Source organism: Calliphora vicina, chromosome 5 (genome assembly GCF_958450345.1).
Source record: "Calliphora vicina chromosome 5, idCalVici1.1, whole genome shotgun sequence".
Classification (NCBI taxonomy): Eukaryota; Metazoa; Arthropoda; class Insecta; order Diptera; family Calliphoridae; genus Calliphora; species Calliphora vicina.
In genome coordinates, this window is record NC_088784.1 from 113,338,102 (window position 1) to 113,365,460 (window position 27,359).

Below are 27,359 nucleotides of genomic sequence, written 5' to 3' on the forward strand. Positions count from 1 at the left end.
TTAAAAAACTTGTTAACAATTATATTTTTTAAAAAATGTACAACAAAATTGCATTTGCACCATTTTAAATGAAAATATTACTTTTAGCTGCTAAATTTAAAGATTTAATAACCTTTCATATGAGTCATAGTCATTGCTTTACAAGATATGAATACATAAACTTACACACTTTGTTGAATTTTGTCACTTAAAAAAAATTTTAATTGAAAAATAAAATCGCGAGTTTTTAAAAATTTTAAAGTGGAAATTCCTAAATTACTACATTCCTAAAATGGACATATATGTGCTAAAAAATCTAAAGAGCCAAGATATATTTTTGGGTGATATATGTACGATGATAATTTTTATTAGCATTGCAGCAATCTGATTACGATTATAGGTCTTATTCATAATAAAATTATTATTTAATCAAATTTTATAAACATAAATTAAATACCAAATTTGTTTTATAAACCTTTAATAAAATAAAAATTTTCATTATTAACCAGACAAATTTTTAACATACATAAATTTTTTTAATATAAATGAAACCACTAAACCTACAGTTTTGAATTTTTTTATATGACTGAAATTATTGTTACAATTTACGAAAAAAAATAATTTTATGGTTCTAAATTAGAACTTCTAATCACTAATAATGAAATTATGAACCTTTTTCGAAAACCCTTCCATTATGGTTTTTATAGTCCTTTATTATGTCACTTTGTTCGAACAGGTTGTCCATCTCCGTTTAAAATCTACCACACTTTTGGACACCGTTTTTGTGCTCTTCAATTCTCTTTTAACAAGAGCCCAATATATTTCCACTGGACTCTGCTCCAGGCAGTTTGGAGGAATTGCCTCTCTTGGTACAAATACCACATTATTGTTCTTGTACCACTCAAGACCTTTCATACCATAGTGGCAGATGCCAAATCAGGCCAAAAATAAGTGAACTCATTAAGAAGTCTTTTTTGGAAATTTTGTCTGTTTTGGGTCCTAAACTGTTCTTCAACATTCCCTCGAGCATCTGCAACATAAAAAAATTTACCCAGAAGCTGCAAAAATGTTCCATACGTACATTTCGTCATTCATTATGCAGCAGGTATATTTTTTGTATACAATTTGACTTCTATTTCCGTGCTCTGTCTTTGGCCGCTATATTTTTAGCAGAGTTCATGTCAGGAACTTTTTGAGCCTTGCATGCTTTTAAACCAGCATTGGCTTTAACTTTTCGTACCAAATAGTCCGAGTACTGACCTAACCGGGCAGCTTTCCTACCGGTGGAAATGTCGATCATTCCTTCTACCTAAACCAGGTTTTATATCAACGGACAAGTTCTCCCGGTACTGTTTAATAACATTGGAAACAGTTTGATAGCAGACCTTTGATTGTTTGGCCAACTTTTTGTAGGACCAAGCTGGGTTTTGTTGAAAATATTTAATAATTTTAGTACGCTCTTCTTCTGGTCACTCATTTTAATCAGATTAAAAACAAATGAACATAATTGACATTAAACATAATAACTGACATGCTTTACAAAGGTAACTTGATCAGAAAATCAATACTTGGGTTAAAAGTTTTAATGAACGTGTGTTAACAATTTTACGATCTCAGTCCTTAGTACTTTCTCAACTTCAAAAAATTGCTTTTGTTATATCAATAAGTATTTTTCTACCTGTTTGTCACTATTGCAAATAAAAAGAAGATAAACTATGGCATGCATTTTAATAGAATTAATAAACACTAAAAATATCTCCAAGTACTTAAACGTAGACCTTTGACCTATTTTATTTAAACAAAACAACAACACATGTAATTGTATTTTTAACAGCAATTTGAAAATGTTGTTATTTAACAATTATAATGTGTTTAGAATGGATTTGCATCGTTGCAGAACATAAACCAAATAAATCCTTTAAATATTGTTAGTGTAGTCGTATGAATGAATAGTGTGTGTATGTGTGTGTGTGTGTGTGTGAAGGGATTAACTAACAAAAATGATAAAATTTTAATTTGTTGAGGATTTCGTAAATCCATTTCCTTCCTTTTGCTAAAGTGTTACTTGTTTTACAAATAAATTAAACGTGTCGTCATTGTTGTTAGATTTGCAATGTACAACACACAGACGGAACTACATGTGTAGATGTGTACGTTTGTTGTCTTATTTAAATACTAGAAACTAAATGTAACCAGAAGAAAGTTGCAAATAAATGTAACATTTACTTAAAATTCAAATACATACTTAGATATGTACTTACATACATATATGTATGCACATTCGTATCTGTGTTTGTATGTCTGTATGTATGTATGTAGATATGTATTAAATCCGTTGAATGAACATGATCGTATGGATGAATGTTTAGAAATACAAATTGTGTATGTATGAGTATTAATATGCATATATGTATGTATGTATGTTGGAATATCATACATACATTTACTTAAATAAATGCAAAGCGCCTAAACTACTTCCACAATTTCTTTCATCGTCAATACGTACTCTATATGTACTCTTGATATGTACTGGGAAAGTAAGCATTTAGATTGATTAGAGTGTCCCGCATATCGACATGGTGTAGGAATACCACTCAAACGATGCGTATTGATACGTAGAATACGAGAAAAATCGTCAAGGTCATTGAAATATCTATCATTAGATATCCATATTGTCTACTAATGACATAGTAATCCAGATATAGGTCAAAAATAGGTCAAAAATCGAGGTTGTCCTGGGTTTTTCCTCATATATCAGCCATTTGTGGACCGATTTTGCTGATTTTAAATAGGAAACTTCTCGAAAGCATGTCTGACAGAATTATTGAAGACTAAAAAATGCTTGTGTTCGATTTGTGAATTTATGAAATAGTTAAAAAGAAAAAAAAAAAACGTATTATTCAATGATCATTTTTATTCATATAGGACATAGAATAGAATATACATAGAAGCGCAACTGAGAGACAAAGAACCTAAGTTTGTTGTCAAAAATCTAAGTCTTGCAACAACAGAATACATGTAAATCAATGTACGTATTTTAAGTTTTTAAATGAGTGATCGAGCTCTTTTTCTTGATTAAACGCTTATTGGCCAAGTTATTAGCGAATTTAGATATTTTGAGTTTTTATATAAAAAATCCATTTTTGTTCAGAAATATGGGTGATCACAGATCGAGCTCTTTTTCTTGATTAAACGCTTATTGGCCAAGTTATTAGCGAATTTAGATATTTTGAGTTTTTATATAAAAAATCGATTTTTGGTCAGAAATATGAGTGATCACAGATCAAGCTACTTTTCTTGATTAAACGCTTATTGGCCAAGTTATTAGCGAAATTAGATATTTCGAGTTTTTATATAAAAAATCGATTTTTGGTCAGAAATATGAGTGATCACAGATCGAGCTCTTTTCTTGATTAAACGCTTATTGGCCAAGTTATTAGCGAAATTAGATATTTTGAGTTTTTATATAAAAAATCGATTTTTGGTCAGAAATATGAGTGATCACAGATCGAGCTCCTTTTCTTGATTGAACGCTTATTGGTCAGGTTATTATCGATTTAAGCTATTGTGAGTTTTTATATAAGTAATCGAATTTGCTCTGAAATATGATTGATCACAGACCGATGTATTTTGCAGATGTATTTAATAAATGGACGTATTAGTGGACGTGGACAATTTTTATTTATGTAAAAACTTTTGCGGACTATGTATTGCGAGCATTAAAAAAATTGGATTACTATGATCATTTAAACAAAAAATTATCCAAATCGATGTAGCCGTTTTCCGATTTTAGATAAATCGAAAAAAGTAGGCGTAAAAGTGGGTGTGGTAAATTTTTCATTCCGTAATGCTACCCAATTTTCCTGCTTTTGGATGAATCCTGCTGTCAATGTTTTGCAAGCTCTCGATTTCCAATTCTTGATCTTCAAACTTTTTTGGCTGGCCTGGGCGATATTAAATTAAAGAAGTTTTTTTTTCATATTTTATTTATTGTATCTTCACAAAATAATGTTCAAATCTTAAATCTAAATATTAATTTTTATTTATGTCCCACCACAGTTGCTTCAAAAATAACGTTTAATTTATAGATAGATAGTCTGTTGGATTCCTTTTTCAAGTCAAAAAACAAAAAATACTTTCTTGTGTTTGTAAAAACAAAAACCGCATACTAAAGATACACCATATATTGCAAATTATGTATAAATATTCTTCCAATAATCGTAAATTATACAGAGATCTTAATGTTCAATAGCAAGTAGGAAACTGAAGATCTTATTTAAATTTTGTTTTCTAATTTCTTTCTTATTCAGCACCGCAATATGAAATCGTTTGAATGGTATTCCTACAACAGATTCCTAAAAGGCCGTACTTCGGCACACTCTAATGTTCATGGGTAAGTTGTATGTGTTTCTACTTAAAGCTTCACAATGAAAATGCTAACATTTCTTACGATTTTACTACATTATTTTCTACTTTCTTCCTGTTGTTTTTTTGCTTCAACTCGAGGGCTGTTCTAATAATGCGAGTACACCACACGTCTAACAGAATGCAAATTACTGATACCTGCTACTGATGCCGCAGCCGATGCTGCTGTGTTGTAGCTAAAAGTAAATTTCATTTTTTCATTTCAAGTAGAATAGTAGAACTTCATCTTTTTTATTTCATACAAGTAAATGGCATGTGAATGGTGGCTGAAGAAGTTATATTTACTTTTTATTTTCAGAGTTTTTTTATTGTTGAATGCAAAAGTTCTTGCAGTTTATGCGAATTTTTCTGAACTGCCTTCAAGCGCACTATTCTTTTTTCGCTCGTGTTGGTTTTTGCTGGTTCATTCCGTTTTTCCCCAGTTTCCAACACTCTTTCAGTGATGATGTTATTGTACGGATGTGTGTATAATTCCTTGTAAATCCCTTAAGTAATGATGATGACATTCCTTTATGAATTCTTGGGTCCATTATTCGTGGTTATGAGCAAAATGTACTAAATGTAAGTACTGACTGGATGGATACACGTACGTACGTTCGTATGTATTATATTGAAAAAGTATGTATGTATGTGTGTGTACGAATAACACAATAACAACAAAGCTGAGAATAAGGAAAAATATTTCAAGTCTATTTTATTTCGATTTGCTCTTGACATGGATATTTGCATCAAATGAACATTAGTTCCGTAGAAGAGTGAAAAATATGTATCATGATAGTTAAACAAAAAATACAATAAAACAGTTAGAATGGAAGAAAAATCGAGTAAGTGAAAAAGTAATAATAAAAGAAATAGTCAACAGTGGGATTGAATGACTTTTAAATGTGAATTTAATGGTTTTTTAGAGTTTTTGTTAAAATCTCCTTCCATTTAATTATAACGTAAAAAATACTGACACAGCTATAGATACAGATACCGCAATCATAATTAACTGTTTGGATTAAAAAATATACAAACGTTTGTTTGAAGATGTATGTATGTAGAATATAGAACATCGCCTTTGAAGATAAGCGTCCCAAATGCATCCATTATACGAAAGTAAAATGTTGTTTGTTTTATATAAAATGGTTAATACTTTAGAATGGATCAATAAAATAGTATGGTGCCAGAGAAAAATCATTTATTGTATCATCACAATTTATGCTATGTTCACACGTGGGATTTTAAACGCGTTTAAGCAAAATTTTGATTAAGTTAATCAAAGTCGTTCACATTACATTTGAGATGATTAAGTTGACACTAAAATGATTAAGTTGACAAATAAAAAACAACAAACAAATTTATATTTCGTTAAGGCATTAAATATGGAAATAAATACTTTATTAAAGATATCAGCAGATTATTTTAAACTTTTTAATTACGAAATTGTGAACATTGATGAATTATTTAAGGTTTTTAAGGAAAAAAAAAAAGAAAACTTTTGAACACTGAAAGGTGACCGATGCTACATCATAGTCGGTTTGAGGTATGTTCAGGTGATTCTATGTGATTAATGAAGTGATTAACAAATCATTTAAATGTAGGGATAATCATCTCGATTTTGAAGTGAATAGAGCTTAATCACGTTTGAGATGATTAACTCTGCAAATATGAACATAGTATTATTTTAATGTAGAACTTATCAAATTGCTTTATAATCTATAATATAATAATACCAGGCTATAAACCTGTTACAATCCTTAATCTGTGACCGAATTCATGATTTCATAATTTTTTGTGACACTTTAGAATTGATGGAGATCATTTCTTCTTTAGGAGGATGTTGTGTTTATAAAAATAACAATATTAAAATACCACAAAATTAACAACCTCTTATAAACGTTTTTACACTGGCTGCACTGAACGACACCACTGTCTCCATTTGACTGTTGCTTTCATTGAACATGGTGTGGTAAAAATGCTTGCAAAAGTAACAACAATTTATCCTCAAAACAGAAAAATTTCGAGAGCATAAACAATATGGATTACTTATTGCGCTACAGTTTTTTTTAATTTAAAATTATTGAAAAACAAATGAATTTATTTAAATAAAATATGACAATTCTATGCATAAGTACTTTTCATCCAATTTAATATTTTTGAAAAAAAAAAAATACCTTTCGAAAAATGTTCAAAATCTTGTCAGAGATTTATATAGTTTTACATGTTTCAACATTTTTACACGTTCTTTAACAATATTATATTCACTGTAACTATGTATGCATATGATTGTGATAGACATAATATGTTTAGGTTACCATTTACATGATTGTAGCTACCAGTAAATAAGTTATGGCAAACATGTTCATGATGAATCATTATTACATCATAATCAGAGAAAATAATATAATTGCCAAAACCATATACTTATTTACTACAATCATATATGTATATGTGATTGCTACAGTCATGTGAACTGTTAAAAAACTTGAAAAAATTTTAGAAATGGTTATGGTAATCATGTACAACAATATTGTTTCACTGCTTGCTCATATATGTGGGATTTTTCTTTCTAGGAGAAATTTATTTTTTAAAATTCTGTTCTATAACAACAAAGCTGAGAATTCATGAATCTACAAGAGTAATCATAAAGATAAGTTATTTAAACATATTAATTGATTTTTAAATCAACGAAAAACTTACTTGTTTATTGTCATGAAATGAAATTCAGTGATATCTGTAAGAAAGAAAAAAATAATAATGACATTATAATCATTTGTTACAAATATTTCTAAGAAACTTAACGATCTAATACAAACTGTAATGGCGAAGAATATAAAAAACGCTTGTAATAAAATTGCATTTGCAGTTTTTTTTAACACAGGGAATTAGGATGAAATAGATAAAACAACAAAAATTCGTTAGCATGCAACATATGCAGAATCCTGTCTAACAAAAACAAAACGCGAAATTTGAAAAATGTCTGCATTTAACAAAGCTTTTTGGGTTTACAAATGGTAAAACCAACAAAAGAGAACAAAAAAAAGAAAGAAGGATTTATTTTATGCATGCTAGTCAAGGCCAGATATGAAAAGGGAATTTTAATTCCAAAAAAGGCCAGGAATTTACATTAAATCAAAGATTTACAAAGGATATCGATGCTGCAAATAGTATGCATACTAAAACAGACACATACTACGAATACTTACACTGTTCAAAGATATTAAAAGTTATTGAAAAATTCCAGCATATTTTTATTTTTACTTTCAGACAACAACAGGTACAAATTCACAACTCAATACTCAATAGATAGCTGATGGATAAACGAGCGGGAGAGACTGAATGTCTTGAATGAATATCGACCTAGTAGTAGGCGTATTTCGGGGCTAAAACAAAAACACACTTTAAAGGATTTAATCAATTTTAAAATACAACACAATTGTTGGGTTTTTCCACGTCCTTAATAACTCTACAGGTTGTCACACAATCGCAGGAACAACGCGCTACACCACACAACAAAAGGAAAATAAAAATCATTCATCCAGTCAATATATATGTAAGTGCATGTGCTGTCAATGTATGAAAAGTATGAGGGTTTTTTGTGTAACATTTAACACCTGAACCTGTATTACGTGTGCGTCATTAAAACGAGCAAATAGTCAACCTCTAACGAAACTAACTGTGTCTGACTGGCGAATAAACTAACTGACTGACTGGCTGACTGGCTGACTATTCCCAAACAAGGGATTTGGTTATACATAAGTAGCAACTAGCTTATGATGACTGACTAGATCTATGATGATGATGACGATGATGGTAGACAAACAAAGTATAACAAAAATACTTGCAGCAATACATTCTGCTGTCCTATGTTGCAAACTAAGGTTACGCTTTAATGCATGACACACGCGTGGCACGTGCATAACTATGGCATTGATGCAGAAGAAGTAGTTAATGTATTCAATACATAGTGGCATCTATACATATGTATGTGTATATTCTTTAACTGTTGCTTATTTAATCCTTCTATTTAAACCTACACACAAACACGTGTATGCATACGATGTAAGTAGACGTTGTTGCATGCATTTAGAGGGCAAAAGAAAAGGTGTCTTCAACAACACCCGCATATTACGAAATTGCATTAATATGCATCTGAAGCCACCAGTTGATTTACTTCAAAAAGTTCAAAATTAACTCTTAGACATGTTCTGTTACATTTTGTTCTTTTATCTTTCTTCATTTTCTTTTAAATTTTAAACTTTCCAGTTTAACTCAGTTTACTTTGTTTCATTTCATTTTCTTTTCTTTTTTTTAATTACAACTTTTTTATAGTGCGACTTCAGCACCTTTTTTCTTACGGCACTCCAGGGCTTTATTTTTCCCAACCATTTGCTGTTAATTAAGTCAAAGTTTTAAACGTTACGCAAAGTAAACAAAATGAAAGAAGAAAACGGCAAAAAAAATTCTGATTAAAGCAGAACAAGGAAAAACATTAATATCAAGCTAGAAAAATAAAGCAGAAATAAATTCTGCAAAAGGATTCCTCTTAAAGGAAAGTCTTTGAGAGGTAAAATAAAAAAAAATATATAAAATATGGGAAAAAATTAACGTATCTACGTGTACGTAAGATGCACAATGGTGCAATGAATTCTAAATTTAGTATTCGCGAATTTAGAAAAAAAATATAGACATACTAATGACCTTAATACCACAAAGTATACAGAGATGTCAAATTTTGACTTTTCTCTTAAAAAGGGATAGCAAATATTTTGTACTATAATATCAGTGATGTGTTAAAGCAAAACGCTATACACAACGCGAATACGGTAGACTAAGTAATGTAATCAAAACAAACAAATAAACAAAACGATAAAAAGGGCAGTTTATAAAGCGAGAGAGACAAATAGAAAACGAGATTATTTTCTGTCTGGTGACGCCTCTGTATACTTTGTGCTTAATACTCCGTAATTTCAACAAATATATTTCTACGCTGTAATTTGTTTACAGTTTCAAATTTATTGGTTGACCTTTTATTCAAATAATTTTATTATTTGTATTATAATTGTGTATTTTTAAATGTCTAAGTTATAATAATTAGATCACAGATTAACTTTTCTAAAAGCTTAGCTGCTCTATAATTTTTATCTTATCTCATTCAATATATGTATGTATGTATGTATGTATGTATGTATGTATGTATGTATGTATTTACCTCTTTTCACTTGTCATTGGATCCATTGTGCAACAATGGAATTAATTTTGCTCACCACTGACTGTAACTGACAGTATTTTGTGCCAAAGAGCTTTAGAGGAAACACGAACATACAAGTACCGAAATTACGAGAGATATTCCGAAAGTGCCACAATAAGTTGCCTCTCACTAAAATTAATACAAGTTAATAATAAAAAGGTTTATAAACATTAAAAGAATCGTTTTGGTTGCAATTTTTACATCAATATGTATTAAATACTTAGTAGCTACGCTACCTACTAATCGTTTCGACAAAACTTAATCATATCGATTCTATTTTATTGCTTGCGAGTTTCCACGTTCACCAATAACTCTTTACATTAATTCCCGAAAACGGAATCCAGCGATTTGTAAATACTGACTTTTATTTATATGGGTTTTCTGTAGTTAGTTTAAAATACATGACGACAACATACATCACAATAATTTAGAATATATGGTCAACGATTTTTTTCAGAACAGATTTTCGAAAGTCCAATAAAACTTATTCGTAACTCAAGAACCATTGAGGATTTTTCATTGCTTTCTTCAACAAAATTGTAGCTAAGACTTAAATAAATAACTTTTATTATATCCATGTAAAAAATCAAGTTGGACTAATTGTATCGAATGAATTTCACATAAAGTCAATATTTTTTATAGTTACAATTCGTAGAAATCGTGTAAAGACGTTATTTTTGGTTATTTTTGTTTGTCGTTTATGGCCAGAAATTTCGAGTTATTGACGAAAATTAATAAAAAAAGGGGACAAAAATTAAATAATTTGAACCCCCACTTGGAATTTCTCTCTCCTAGAATGACTTTTGCACTGTGTTATTTACAAAATATACCAATAATTAAGTTTTGGAATAAGTAAAACTTTCAAGTTAAATTAAAAAAATGGTTAGATTTTACGACAGCGGACAGTGGTATGAGAAAAAAAGAGGGAAATAAATCTGTAACTTCTAAACCCTTAATCCGATTTGAATAAAATTTGCACACGCGTAAAGAGGAAGTGTAGTCGGGTTTAAGTTTTGAACTTGAACCTCATGAGCCTACCAGGAGCTGGGCCAGGGGTCCCCAAAGTAGGACACCACGGGTATGTTCAATTTTAAAAATGATCCTATTTCTTAGGTTAATTCTAAGCCAGTTGTTATGTTTTCTCTAATTTATTTGACACGTAAAAAACATAAGGTAGACATGTTATATATCAATGGATAGAGGATTTTATATAAAAATGTATATAACTTTTGACAATTAAAAAATTCATGGAATACTTTTTTGAAAAATATGACAAAAAATGCTTTTTATTGAGTTTTTGCACAGATACAAATTTTTCAAATTGAAATTAAATTTTTATTTATGAATATTTTTTAATGAAATTACACAGTTATGTAGATTTTTCTATTTAAAATGGAAAAATAAAAACAAATTTTGAAATTTGTTATCAAGTATTCCGCAATTTCCAAAAAAGTCTTAAAAAATCCAAAAAATGGTATTTTTTCGTTTTTTGCCTATAATATCCATACCGGTTATCGGAACCCTTTACAAAATAATTAAGAACATATTGGGCCATCTAAAATAGGTTACTATATTTTGATAACGACTATGCGATTTGAGAATTTTTGGCCTAAAGTTGAATTTTACATAAAAAATAGGCGTTTTCTGAATGGACGTGGTCCCCTCGGTATCAAAAATTATAAATTTAGAAGTTACAGATTTACTTCCATCTTTTTTTTTCTCATACCACTGTGCAGCGTATGCAAATAACAAAAGTTCTCGATTTCGATTCCCGAATCACACGATTCGTGAAAATCGATCTGGATTGGAGTAAAAAAAATTAAGTAATATTTAAGTAAATTCTCAATCAACAACATTTTTCATAATTTAATTCCAAACAAATTTTAACGAAATGTGATATGACGTGCAATACACTCTTCCTACAACTCACGATTTGTTAAAAAATAACAGATTTTAAACGTTGTATAAAACTTTTTGTATGTCTCTCGTACTCTCTATCTTTTTCACACTCTCCATCAAAGCTCTTAAGTTTTGAGCCTCCTTTTGATCTAGACTAATTGCTGGAAGCTTTGTTTCTGTTTTCTCCTCTTTATAGTCATGACCTTAAAATCTGAGGCACAAAACAGTGCACGAGTAGACAAGTAATTAAATTTTGTAATACAGTTGTTAAGATTGACTCATGTAGGAATATCTAGAACGAATACATACACATTATCAACTGTGGCATCCATTGGTTACATTTCCTATGCACAAGTACATACTTCAAGGATACACTTTGTAGTTTCACCGAAGAAAAAAACGTGGAATTTTTTTATTTATATTTTACATTTTTCTACAGCTTTGTTTTCTTTTAAATGATTCAAGCACTTTAATGTATTACATAACGTATAATTTAACGAATTTTTATCTTAAACTTCATGTTCATTTAATTGTAATTTTACTTATTTTTGGAGCTGCACTTTTCGCTAATTTTTTTTTTGCTTTTCTTTTAATAATTTTATAAAAATAGTAGATGTTTGCTGTTTCTTGACATTTCTGCTTTGATTTTTTGAGATTCATTTTTTTTTGTTTGGTTGACAACAAAACTAGAGTAAATATGTATAGAAAATGTTTGTATGTTATTAAATTTCTATGGATATATTTAATAAAATGCTATTGAATTGTGAAGAATCATGTTGACTCAAAGTAAAAACATTTTGCTACAACAACGAGTCACAGATACAAAACGGAAATACGTAAAATATGAAAATAGACATTTCTTATTTTAATGAAAATAAATACCAGAGTGAGGAAACTTTATTATACACATTGTGTAGTAAGTTATAGGCAAACGCGAATTGTGGTTGTCATCTAAATAAAAATTCACCATCAAATAAAAAATTCACCGATTGCACTTAAATTTTGTAGTAGTAAGTGCAAAGCAAATCTATTTTTTAAAAACATGTCTATTGCACAGTTTGCGAGAGATTTAATTTTTTAGATTATAATTCGTTTGTTTATGTTGTGTTCGCTACTGTCTAACTTTCTTTTTGTTGCCATTAAAAATATTTATTTTAAATTAAAAAATAAAAAGAAACTGAAAATTTGGTAAATTTTGTTTTTAAAAATTAATTAAATTAAATCAAATCAGGTGAGTAGTTGTGAGATAGAATCGCCCGAAAACCCAATTTATGACCAAAATAACATAATTGTTTTGTTTGTTTTTTTAAATTTTATTTTTTGCCTGGTTAATAGGCCTTGTTACTACTTTTCTTTCCTCTATCAACATACAAAACCTATAAAACAGACCTCATGCAGAACTTTAAACACAACACAAAATATATGTATGTAAATTTGCCATATTTTTACATGAAAAGGTAAATGCATGAACTTGTCTGACAAAACCGATTCGATTCCTTAACATATTCTGTATTTATTGCAAAAACCCATAAATATTTCATTACGTTGCATATGGAAAGGAAAACTTAGTATACATACTTGTAAGACAGCATTGATAGTAAAAAGAAAGAAAAAAAAATTATATAAATTTCTGATTTGATACCGGTAATAGAAAACTAATAAAATACATAGAAAAATACTCTTACTCTTACATAAGTAATGAAAACATTTTTTCCTTTTTTTTCATTATGGAATATTTATGAAAATGGAAGAAAAAGTTTGTTTTTCTAAAGTTATAATAAAGATATTTTCTAAATTATGGTGAACAGCATGGAGGGAGCGAAGGAAAGCGGGTAAAAATAGAAGCCATTCTATCTATTTAGCTAAAAGTTCAATGAATCTTGCTGGGTATTGGGAAAACCAAATTTAAAAGAACATTTTATTAAATAAAGAATGAAATGTATGTGTGTAGTAAATATGTAGTGTAATTTTAAATCAAAAACGTAAAATTATATAAATAAGTATGTATGTATTTAGTCAGAGCGATAGGGACAAGAGAAAACAATATAATTAATAATTAAGGTGTTGTAATATACAACAAATAACTAAAGAGAAGTAAAAAACAACTAATAAATACGAAATACATCTTCAGATTGACTAAAGTCTCTGGAGATGTCTTAATGACATTGGAATTTTTGATTAAAATCGTCTTTTAATTAGATTTTATTACAAACAAGCCATTGCCACTGGTACCCATGAAACTGATGACTACAGCGAATAATGACTAAATGACAATAATGTTGATGACGACGATGATGACAATGCTGATGGCCGGCCGTATTACAAATGTACGAAAACAATAACAAAATAGGAAACAATCACCTGGAGTATTATTGTTAAGATTCAAGTCTACAAGCAATCAAATGGAAAAACCAAGTTTCATGGCCATTTGCATTTTTAATTAATTTACAAACACACACACACACAAACCACCCACCCACCACCTACCCACCTTTCTAGAATAGACATTTTATTAAGAAGTAAAACACTCAAGTACCTACTACTTAAAACAAATTTCATTTAAATCCCCAAAAAAGGAACAAAAACTTTGACAATCATTTGAATATTAGGACATATAAAACTTTAGGTTAAAAATTAAAAATCCACTACAACTATGATGTATTTACACACAAAAAGAAAATAAATTGTAATCTTGCTAAAATAGTTTTCTGTGGGTGTAATGTAAGTATATGTATGCGTGTATTTTGTAAAAAAAAAATATTTATTTTTTGCATTTTACAAACTGATGAAACTTACAAAAAAGTCATTTACTTAAATTACAAAGTTTGCTCTTGCAACCACTCCTAGAGCTACTCCTACTGTCACTTCCTCAACACACTACGACTTGGACTACTTTCAGCAGTCAAGTTTTTCTTAAAACTTTTATCTTTTACGTTGCGGTGTCCTCTTTTCAAATATATTATTTTATTACTTCTCTTTTTTGTTCATCTCGTATTTTTCTAAATTATGAAAACAAGAAAAAATATAAAATTACTTTTCAATTTCCTTAAAACTAAAACTGAGAGTAAATAACCAACCAAAAGTTATCAAATGTTTTATTTTGTTGATGACGATGATGAACCAAACACGAGATGATGAAGTACTAGCTCAGATACATAAACCCTCAAGTAAAGGCAAAAAACAACACAACAAAATCAAAAAATAAGAAATCAACAAACTTTAACGTTTTAACAATTTCCTTCGTTGAGCTCAAAAAAAAACGCAATAAAGTTGCAACTGATTGCAAGTATCTATTAATATTTACACAAATAAAGCTCCATTACGAAAACAAAAATGATTTAATATTTTTCGTATTTGCGCAAAGAAATGAGTAAATGCCTTAATTTATTTTATAAAGTCAACATTATTACAGCAGAAAAATTTGTTTGGCAAAAGTTTACCCATGCCACCCTACCTTGTGCAGATACTAGACATGCACAGTCATGCAGAATAAAAGTTTCCTAAATATCGTTATTTAAAATCTACAGTCGGCAATCGCTTCAAAAGGCTAGCATCCAGCCCTGAAATTTATCAAAAATAATCCCGTCTTTTTTAATATTCAGCCCAATTATGAATCTTATATACCCTTCACCAAATTATACTTCAAAATAAAAATTTTAAATATTTTTAGGTAATCAAAATTTTTTTTTTTTTCATTTTTTGGAAAAAAAATTTGTTTTTTTAATTTTTTTTGTTTTTTAAATTTTTTTAATATTTAGCGAAAAAAAACTTTTGGTAAAAAAAAAATTCGGGTTAAAAAATATTTTTTCCGATTTTTTTAGGTCCAACTTACTATGGTCTTATATACGTCGTTGCAAAGGTCTTTGAAATATCTATAATTAGATAGGTAAAAAATCGAGGTTGTCCTGGTCTTTACCTTATATCTCAGCCATTTGTGGACTTCGGAAAGTTGATTTCAACAGACAGACGGACATGGCTTAATCGACTCCGCTATCTACAAGGATCCAGAATATATGTACTTTACAGGGTCGGAAAATTATATTGTGGAAATTACAAATGGAATAACAAACTTATATATACCCTTTTCACGAAGGTGAAGGGTATACAAATGGGAAAAGAGATAAAACTCCATAATTTCATAATTGGGCTGATTTATTAAAAAATTAAAAAAATGTGTGGGAAATTTAAAAAGTTTGAACCAAAAAAATTTTTTTATAATTAATTTTTGCATTATTCAGCTTCGTTTTTAGTTTACCTATGTTATACAGTTAATTTAACATAAATGCTACTTTACGGAGCTCAACTTTTTTAGCCAACAATTTTATAGGCGAAATACACGGAAGTACTTTTTACGAATATGTATTAGATTTTAAAATTAATTTTACGAAATTATTTCGCATATATTTCATTTGACGGCATTACGAAATTTTGAACAGAGTACTAAGCTTCATGAGATACCAGCAATTACTCCTAGATTTTAAATCGGATTAAAATATATTTAAACAGTGACATATATGTAGCTGTTGTCGATTCATGATCATTATTATTCAAAACTTTAAATATATATAAATGGCTAACTTTAAATGTTCACTCAGCTTTTTTGCATCAGAAAATCATATTAAATATGAAGTTACCTTTTCATACATTTATTTACATATAATAAAATTCTGTTAAACATATTTGTTAAGAATTTATACAAAGTGCATTGAAACATGTCCAACAACCATGTTGGTACATTTTAATTGAGCGTATAATGCGTTTAAAAATATAATTAATGAACAAACTCGACAAATCGACAACATTATATACTACAATCAACACTTAAATAAATGTAGTACATACATATATACATATGTATGTAAATATCTAAATATGTACATGAGTATATAAAATTTCCATATATACCTCTAACACTGAATGGCATTATGACCTTAAGTAGAAGTAACACACACCACTCACTTTCAGATCCTTATAATGCCCTTAAGGTTGAATCTGAACGATGCTTTTTCCAATACATGAACTCCTATTACCACAAGTAAATACAGGTAGTGCGGATGTACATATGTAGAAAATAGCTATTAGAAAATACATATGTACATATGAACATAATGCATACATACATACAACCAACTGACTGTTGGAAATCTTAAAGTTTATTTCAGTATTATTTGAATTTTCGCTAGACAATAGATCCAGTTAATGATAGGTATCTTTTTATTATTATTGTACATTCCAGTAACCTCAATACACATTTGTGTTTAGATTGTTCGAAAGGTGCCTAACGAACGAGGGTCTAAGGATTTGTAATGCAGAGTCATACACTGAAAATAATAATGTTAATGTCATATTTAGCTATAATATAATGAAAGCATATTTCAGAATTATGTACATATCGCTCATTTGCTGCATCAACGTCATAACTCAAAAAAAGCCGTTTCGAGAAAAACGACTTTGAATGTTTTATGACATTTTACTATTTCTTAAATAAATTTTCATCAAATCATGCAATTTCTGAAAGAAATCCTGATTTAAATAGTAGTGTATTTAACCCAATTTTTTACTTGTGCATGTTTAAAAAAACTAAAATTATTTTTTTTATGAGATTTGCGCCCCCTATTTTGGGTTTTTGGAACTATTTTTAAGGAATCAAAAAACTTCAATTGTATTAATTTTTGATGCAGAATTGACTGGTCAAACCAGATTTGCAATATATTCAACCGTTTTTGCTCTGCAGAAGAATGTGCTCAAAATGCGCGACTTTAGGTGCGTTGAACCACCATAAGGAGTGAAAATTTACCAAAAAAAAGACGCCATTATTTTTATTTACGCAAAAACCTTCAGAAAAATTATGATACCCGCAAATCAAATTTCTGAAATCAACTCTAATGTACATACCTATGGATTGAGTAATAATATTCTGAAATTTTTTTTATTAAAACATTTTGATCAGAAATTTTGTGAATTTTAAGATGGTCAAGTCAAGTCTTGCATATTCATGAAAAAGTTAATTTTATTTCTTATACGAGTATTCTTCTTTACATCTGGCCTGGGACAAATAATGGAACTTAAATTAAGTCAAATAATTATTTGTTTATTGCGATTCCGTTGCAACTAAAATCGAGATTTATAACCATTTTATATTATAACAAAGCAAGTATTTTACAATTATTTCAACTATTTTCTTGTACGATCCTCGTATTTATAGTGGAAAAGAAGAAACTTCTCTATGTTCTTCCCAATCTAAACCCAAATAAAGATTAAAACTTTTTTCTCAATGTTTAGTGACCAAAGTCAAACATACAACAAGAACAACAGAAAATCCCTCTCTGAATATCTCTGACAGCCATTAGGGCCAATTTTACTTAAACAAAAACAACAAATTCATTGACTGGTTCATCACATTCACATGGATTCTGGCTATCAAAATTTCATACATTCATTGGTGTTCTGTGTGTGTCTGCGAGTATGTGTTTGGCTGTGTATGTAATGAGCTTAAATACAAACTTATTAAATATGTACGACCTTTGTTTTTAACAAATTTTGTAAAACACTTCCCCTGTTACCTTGATCTTACTCAAGCCATTTACTTGAGTTGTGTTGTACGGATACAAGTTATTTAGTTTACCGTTTAGATTTTACTTTTATTTTTTTACTCATGCAAATAATCTGTAAAAGGACAAAAACCTTGTAAAACTTTCAACCAACTTGTAAAGGATATCACGTCAACAATGTGTGTTGTGCTGTATGTGTGAATGTCTGCAAATATACTTAAAATGTAATTAACAGTGTGTTTACATATGTACAGTGTCGGTCAAAATTCATTGGACAAAATTTGATTAAATCCAAAAAAAATATATGATACGAAAAGTTATTTTTGTACTTAAAAAGTAAGAAAATTAATAAAACAATAAATAGCATTTAATAAGCAAGCGACAAAACCAAAAACTATAGTGAGAAAACAGATTCGTTGTCAGAACTGAATTTGTCGCCAATCGAATTTTGTCGGTACTACGAAATAAATACTAAATAAATAAGAATAAAAAACGACCAAAATGCACAACAGCACGGATTATGAGAGTGTTCATAAAAGATACACGTCAGCTTCTAGAGTAATTCTTTCAATCAAGTTAAGTGTACGGACTGTACAAAGAAGAGTAGATTCATCTGGGATCAAAAGCTATAGAGCTGACAAAAAACCTTTATATCGCAGAAAAATCATAAATCTCACTTTAAATTAACAAGAGAAAACTTGAACAACGGAATACCGTTTAATTTTCCAAAGAATCTAAATTTAATTTTGTAAATTCTTTAGTCTGTCAATAACAGACTAAATGGTGTGAGGGAAAAACAAGTTTACGCAAATATATGCCCCATCAATGGATATTTCAAAATGAAAATAACGTTAAACCCGCATCCAAATTGGTGAAACAGTTTTTAGAAAAATAATGCGTTAATGTCATGCATTGGCAAGCACAGTCAACCGACCTTAACCATAAATAAAACTTATGGTAAATAGTAAATAAATAGCTAAATCGGACGGACATTGATACATCGAGATCCAAACAAATTATATCAAGCTATAAAACAACAATAGAGAATCTTATTAGTTCTATGCCTAAAAAATGAGCGGAAGTTTTGCAGAATTGCGGTTTTGAATTATAAAACATTATTTTTATAAAATCATGAGAAACACTGAAATTATATTGGAATTTTATCCAACACTGTTTTTCACCGATACTGTTTGTATAAAATCTTACCTACCATCCACATGATGTTGAAACGAAGTCAACAATTAGTTCATTTTAATCATAGACATTTAAAGGATCTGAATAATTTGTAAAATATTTGTTTTTAAATTTAAGAAGGCAGAATGTTTTTGAAATTTATTGAAACAAAATTTAATTAAAAACATCTTTAGTAGTGATAAATTTTTAATTAAAAAAATTATTAAAATGCTCTTTTTACAATTTAAGCAGAGTTTCACCAATAACTCCAAAATCTATTCGCTGAAGTAAAGAGAGAAAAAAGAAAAAATTTATAATTTATAATTTGCAAACATAAAGAAAAAGAAGCACATGCTAAACAATGCCAACCATAAAACAAATGCCACTTTTACACCCAACAAATGCACACAAAAATGAAGCCGGAAGCGGAAACGACTAAATATGGATGTAGTACTTAGTTAGATGCACACAACGTGGTACCACCCCAAGTGTTTCATACAAAAATTGTTGCATATTTGCTCGCAACAGCAGCAATAATAAAAACAAAAGCAAATTGCAACAAAAAAAAAAAAAAAAGAGAAAAGCTATGAAAATAAATGCAGTTAAAGTAAATGAAAATAATGATTTATATTTACAAAATACATATTGGCCAAATTCTCTTGGTCCATTGTGTTGCGAAGATAAAGAAAGTTATTATTTTTTCCATCTGTAATTGTGGCGTGCAACCAATTTTTCTGCCAGCTAGCCAAGTTGCCCATATTATGAGCTTTTCCAGCATTAAATTATCTGTGGAACTTTTGGTAGGGTGTTGGTAAAATATTGTCTACAAACGGACGCACTGTAAACCCCTCAAGTACGTATAATAATTTGTGCTGTGATAAACGCAAACAGGTGGTCAGTTGTGTTGTATTGTTCTGGTTGCATTGTTTTTTGCCAAACCAGCTAATTCTTCCTAGTGGGTTTCATATTTCTAGTTTATTTTTATACACATAAAATAAGTGGTAAAGTTGTTGTTTCTTTTTCAAAAGAACAGCATCAAAAATCTGTAATTAAATTCTAAAACATTTTATGTTGTAGCGGTGGGAATCTGTGTAGTGTGGCAAAGGAAAAAGAACAAAACCAACTTTTAAGGAAATATTACCTGTCACAACTTTATTTATTACAATAAGCATACAAAGTCATAAACAGACCACACTAAAGTAACGTATAACAGCAATAAGAGTACACTCAAAGAAATATGTATATGCATAATAGATTCATTAAATCAATTACATATGGGCAATTCCATATCATCGTACGTGACATTTGTACGCCTATAGAGTGGAATAGATTTTGCAAAAATAAGAGTATCTGAAAAATAATTTGGCCTTTATGTTCCATTCAGAGGGTACTATATTTTAAAATAATAAAAAGTTCTTTCGAAATATTGAGCGAAATAAGGGTATATCGTACGTGACATAAAACGGAACTCATTTTGAGGTACATGTAGAAATATGCGAAAATATTCGAATCGTGAGAGGCGTTGTGTTTTATTTTAATTTCATATTTAAATAAAAACAATCTTTGGATGATTTTATAATAAATAAAATTTAATATCGTACGTGACATACCGTACGTGACAGATTTTTCTCTTATAATAAAACAATATATATTCTGTAAATATATGTATGTATACAGAAACTAAAAAAGTGAATAGAAAATATACATACACTCGGTTTCAATAAACAATTTGACAATAGCAAAAAAAAAAAAACAATCAGAGTCAAATTCATTTCATAATACAAGCTAATTGGGAGCCTAGTTTTCGCCGCAATTTTAGCCTAAAACATTAAAAAATTAAATATAATCAGTTTAAACTATTATTTTTGTCTTTATAATGTTGCAATATGATCTAAACTTTCACATAGTAACATTTTATTATTTTCTTCTATTCAAATCATCTTGAAAAAAAGTTTCAAGGGTTTATGTATTTTCAGTCGTGGTAGCGATTCTCGTGGAATTGCCTATATGTATATGGAAGATGTCTACATTCCACGTAGCTACAGCAACGGAAATCGCTAAATGAATAAATGTTAATTGTAATAATTAGTGATTTACAAATTTGTGGTTTTTTATTCAGTGTACTAAACAGGAAACAAGCTAACAGCTAAATTGAGCCAATTATCTACACAACACAAGTAAAAACTCCGCAAGACAACAATAAACATTAAATAGAAAGAAGTGTAAAAATTAACAAAAATAATAGTGCTCAAAAATTTAAAACAAATCTAAAGTCAGTTCTTAGAAAAACCTGTACTTTAACTGTGCAACAGCAAAATACTTAAATTTCAGTTTCCTTTTTGGTAGCTTTCGGCAACATACTCATACATATAAAGGCAAATACATATAACTGTATAAATATGAGTAAAAAAAATCACTTTGTACTTCATTCTACCTCCTACCGACTCTCTTTTTAAGTCATTGTATAAACCCCACCTTTTCATCCATTTGTTCGTTCTATGAAATCTTTGTCTTTTTTGATAAACATAACAAACAACACATAAATATCAACATAACCTAAGGTTATTCGAAAACAATTTGTCACTCTGTGTATGTTTGCATGGATATGTGTGTTACACATAAAGCATTCACACACATTCTACGAAATACGATTACAACAACCTTGAACCATCTTAAATCAACAGAAATTTAATAGATTTTACATTTCGTTCATATGTATTTATTCACTCACTCGTTTTTATACCCTACCCTACCCAACACCACCATATCCAAACGTATGCGTTTGAACTGATGTTTGTAGCACCCCAAATCCTCGATTATTTTGGATCACGAATGAAACACATTGAATCGGTTCGTTATTTCACAAAACTAAAAAACACCATTAAAATCTGCGTACTCGAATTAGATTTAGTCGTTCTTTAGGGTATTATGTGGTCGAACTTGGCCAACTATACTTTCTTGTTTATTTTTATTTTGTAATTTTGTTTGTTTATTCATTCATTCATCCTTACACATACATACATATGCTCTCTCTTACAAACACTTTCATATTGCATAATATGTCTATAAGAAAAATATCAGAAAATCATAAATCGTGACAATATTTTTTGTTAAGCATGTAAATGCAGAATTACCTTGAAATTTATTTATTTCTCTTCAAAGTTTTTTTTTTTTTTCTTTTTTGTTGCTAAATTTAGGTTGCAAAATGTTTATTTTTTATTTTTCTAAAACTAAAATTTATTCTACTAAAACCATGTGAAGTTTTTATTTGAGATTTTATACCAGCATTGTTGCACAATACATTTTTGTGTTGTCCTTCGGAACAAATTCATTTGATATTTAAATTTTTAACTCAATCAAAATAAATAAATAAATAATACAAGTGCAATTTAAGTTTTCAATATAAAATCGATTTTTGAAGATACAAGTGATCGCAGATTATGCTTATTCTCCCAAATAACGCATTATTTACCAAGTTATATAGGTTTTTGATTATCAATGCAATTTTCAATATAAAACCGATTTTTGGTCAGAGTTACAAGTGATCGCAGATTAAGAATTGTCAGTGCAGCTGTCAATATAAAATCTATTTTTGGTCAGAGATACGAGTAATCACAGATTAAGCTTATTTTCACAAATAACGCTTTATTTACTAAGTTATAGAGGTTTTAAGTTTTCAATGCAATTTTCAATATAAAATCGGTTTAATTTCTAATACAATGTAATGTCGATTTTTTATCAGAGATAAAAGTGATCAGTGATCACACATTAATCTTATTCTCCCAAATAATTCAGTAGTTATTAAGAGGTTTTAAGTTTTCAATATAAAATCGATTTTTGGCTAGATCGCAGATTTATAATATTTCTATAAAGGTTTTTCAATGCAATTTTAAATTTTGTTCAAAAACACAAGTGCTAAATTTATTTTCTTAAATAAAGTAGTTTTAAGTTTTCAGTGCCATTTTGAATATAATCGATTTTTGGTCAGAAATACAAGGGATCACAGATAAAGCTTTTTTTCACAAATATCATATTTTAGCGCTTACGTCAAATTAAATAAATTTAGTGGAAATTTAAAACTATTTCATGGTTTCCTCGTTACAATTTTCCACAAACAAAAATTTTAGATGTAATTTAAAGCAGGGCAATTTAATTAATATTTTTCTTAAAAAACTCAACAACTTAACCATATGTACATATGAAGATATTACAATGGTGTGCAACAATTCAATAATTTTTATTAAGTATGTACATTAAATACGAAGCAAAATGCTAATAAGGTCAGTTGGTATGTAAATTAAAAATATTTCAATTGTAAAATATAAAATAAAATATCGTATGTTTTTTATCATTTGATAGGGAAAAAAAAAACTTAGGAACGAGCTCAGCTGTCCTTTTTTATAATTTTTTTAAATTTCATTACGGCATGCCGCTAACACGAGTCCTTATTATTAATATTACAACATCTCGCTTTTGGGCTATAATGTTTAACACATACACATTCATTGACATTAAGCAGTTTTATTTTCCGATAGGTTTTTTAATATTGGGTAAGAAAAACTATTTGATAACCTTATGCCGTTACAGTTGATAGAGCATACACCACAACCACCACCAATTCCACCTCCTCTAATGGCACTCACTATATTAAAACTACCAACATTATCTGCACCTAGTGTAAGAGACTTGTTCATGGAACACCAACACACACACACACACATGCATAAGAACCAAAAGCCAAACTACTAACGGATATGTTGAGCGAATTTTCAATTTCATTTATCAAACCAACTGACATCTGAAAGGCGCTAGAGCACGAGCTAAACACATTTTACAAAAGGATATAAAAAAATGCATGTAGGGAGGAAAAACTTGTAACAACCATAGCACACAGAGAAGGCACACGCCAACGCTATGAACATTTTCTTAGCCACTGGCACCTTTTTTTTCGAGTCTGGTTTAACCAACAAAAAAAGAAGAAGAAAAAAATAGAGACCAACAAAAAACAGCCCCTTTTAACAAGATTCACTTCAGTGACCAAGTAACAACACACTCAAAAACACTCCTCTACATACACGCATCACTACAATACCACTTATGCAAAAAGAGGATTGAAAAAACAACAACAATAATAATCATAAAAAAATAAGGGAGAATAATAAAAGGACATAATGTCCTTTCAAATGATAAACATACATAATAATCATAATGAAGAGGCACAGGCGACACACAGAGAGTATTTTAAAGGTACGACGCATATTTACATCCAAACACAATAGAGTTGGCAAGAAAATGACTATAAAACAAATTTGAATGCTCAACAAATAATAAAAGCACACATACATACACACACACACACTCACTCACTATCATTATTAAAATGTATGTGTGTAATTTAAGGACTCCAACACTCCTACCAACAAAACAAAATAAAAAAGGATCAACGGAAATTATTTTAGACAACAAACCCATTTCCAAAGACTCTTAAAAAATGTTTTTTTTTCTTTTCAAGTTTTTTTTTATTAACTCAAGGTTTATGTTTGTTAAGAAGGGTCTCCGACTGACATCATCGCAAAAAATAAAAAAAAGTATTTGTAGCGAAAACTTATACGTTTGTGCGTCAGCAGAAAACAAAATAATCAAATACTTTATGTCTTTCTTAGGACAGTGCGTTTATTTGAGTATATACATATATGGTGTGTGTCAAAATGATAAGGTTATGTTTAACAAAAAATACAAAATGGTATTGATTAAGACTGTTAGTATAATATATAAAATACTCAATGTATCAATCAAAAAACAAATCAAGTTACTTTTGATGCACTTTAAAATCCGCATTTTTGATATTTCGGTTTAGAACTAACAGTAATCAAGTGAGAGCAAAAGCAAGTATTTTAACCTCAATCAATTTTAGGATAAACCCCAGCAAAATTTTTGTGAATTTTTGTAATGGCAACTAGTTATTTCATGCATTATTTTGTAATGAGTGGTGGTTACCCAGCACATTATTTTATTTACTAGAATAGGTACTTATTTTTATACAGGTTGGTAATGAACTTTTGAATTTAGCACAGCTATCTAGCTAGTGTGTTTGACTGGAAAACGGGAGGTTAGTGGTTCGCCACCAGTCAAAGCCATTAATTTTTTTGTTCATATCATATTCATTTATATGTTGATGTTAAAACTATTGTTAACTTACAATAAAATAACTCGTACATGGAGTTAGCAGCTTGACTATCAAACACAAGCAAATAATGTGACTGTTCGATTCCCACACAAGGAAATATTTTTTCTGTTTTTTTAGCTACATATTCTTGTTTTGATTGTGACTACTTATACCGGTGTTGAATGTAAGTACATTTGTAAGCTTGACCCATGAATTTTTTTAAAAATCTCGAATGCCTTGGCTGCAATATTACTTGCTGGCTTACTAGGTAAGTAAAGTTTTTGCTGGGACATTACGAAAAGTATGTGACCTTATCATTTTGACAGGCACCTTACATATTTGTGAGCGTTTCTATTTGGGAGGGTGTATGCATGTGGGTTTCACTATTTCCGCACAATTTTATGTATGTATTAGTTTTGACTGTTTAAGAACATAGAAATGCAGCAAACTTTAAGCTGCTAAAGTTCATCATAAACCACATGTCCGCTACTCCAGGTGTTGGATAACAAACTTCACTATACATATATCTCGCTTATTTTATGTACGTCTAACGAGCTTTAGGAGTTACTTTATTGTTACATAATTAAGTTCACAAAACTAAAAAAACGAATAATCAAATCATAATTAGATTTGATTTTGAAACACCCTCAACATTTTGTAGTTATTTTGAAAAAACTGTTTTAGGGTTGGTTGTAGTACTTTAGTACCTCTAACACACACATTTTTAGACCGATTTCAAAATTTTAAAAAACTATGGGTAGACAAAGCTTTTGTTTTATGTAGGCATAAAATGTATATTCCAAGAAATTGTTTAAGTTTTTATAAAAAGTTTAAATTATTTTTTTTTTTCGTAATTTTTCAAATTCAACAATAGTTATTTTAAATTTTTTCTATGAAAAACTAATTTTTTTTGCACACCGTTTTAAAGACAATTTTATTTACACAAAAACGTGACATTACTTATTAAAATCGGTTTATATTTTTCGAAAAATGTTCAAAAAATTTACCTTGTAAATTTAAAATTTTACAAATATTATTTTTTGTATAGTTTTTTTGTTTTTTTTATTCATGCGCCGGGGGAGAAAATACTAAAAAACGTATTAATAAAAAGTTTAATAACTTTTACAGTTTTCATCCGATTTGAAAAATTAAAACCATGTCTTGTTAAGAACAAAATTTTCTTTATACATTGATATACATTTTTATAAACTTTCATATCAAAATCATCAATGAAAAGCGACTAAAATTAAAAAAGTTGATAAATTTTGTTTTGTTTTCAGATATTCTTAACAAAAACAATACCTATAACTTACAAATGTATCAATAAATGCAAGTAATTTTAAAGCGTAATCAGTTTTCTTTACAAACACGTTACAAAATTTAAAATCGGACAAAAACTGACTGAAATTTCGTACCACAAAACAAATATGAAATGGAATTTAAAATGTTGTTTTATTATTTTAAGATAAATTTTTTGTAGTTTTTGTTTTTTTTTTAACTTTTTGAAATTTAATTTTATTATTATTTACATTCATTAAAAAATATGTATTTTCAATTATTTGAAAGTATGTGTTGGAAAAAGTGTCGAAAGTGTTTCATTTTAAACTAGTTGACCCCCCCGGCTTCGCCCGGTGGCATTTACTAATGTTAGTTCTTCAAGTTTCTCCAACCCACAAAAATTAACTTTAAAATTATGAGGTTTGAGGTGAGGCTGATTGTATTAAAATCGATAAAACTTTATTGTTTATCTGCATTCTACTTGATTATTAATCATATGCTACGAATAAGTTAAATCAAACTGGAAAAAGCCCTCTAAAACAAATATAAAAAATAAAAATTCCATGCATCATTACGTATAATCTACATATGTGTGTATGTTTGTAGTATGTGCGTATGTAAAACATTCTTACGCATTTAAGGCTTATTTAATCCA

The 27,359-nt window shown here is 29.0% G+C and overlaps 1 protein-coding gene across 2 annotated transcripts in view; it reads right to left on the reverse strand.

Moving 5' to 3' along the window:
* Ipk1 (Inositol phosphate kinase 1) overlaps positions 1–27,359 on the reverse strand; it is a 239,513-nt gene that overhangs the window by 157,752 nt on the left and 54,402 nt on the right. For both annotated transcript variants that reach the window (XM_065510927.1, XM_065510928.1), the window contains exon 3: positions 7,087–7,120. The gene's annotated coding sequence lies outside the window, so the exon portion shown is untranslated. The remainder of the gene's footprint in view (positions 1–7,086; positions 7,121–27,359) is intronic.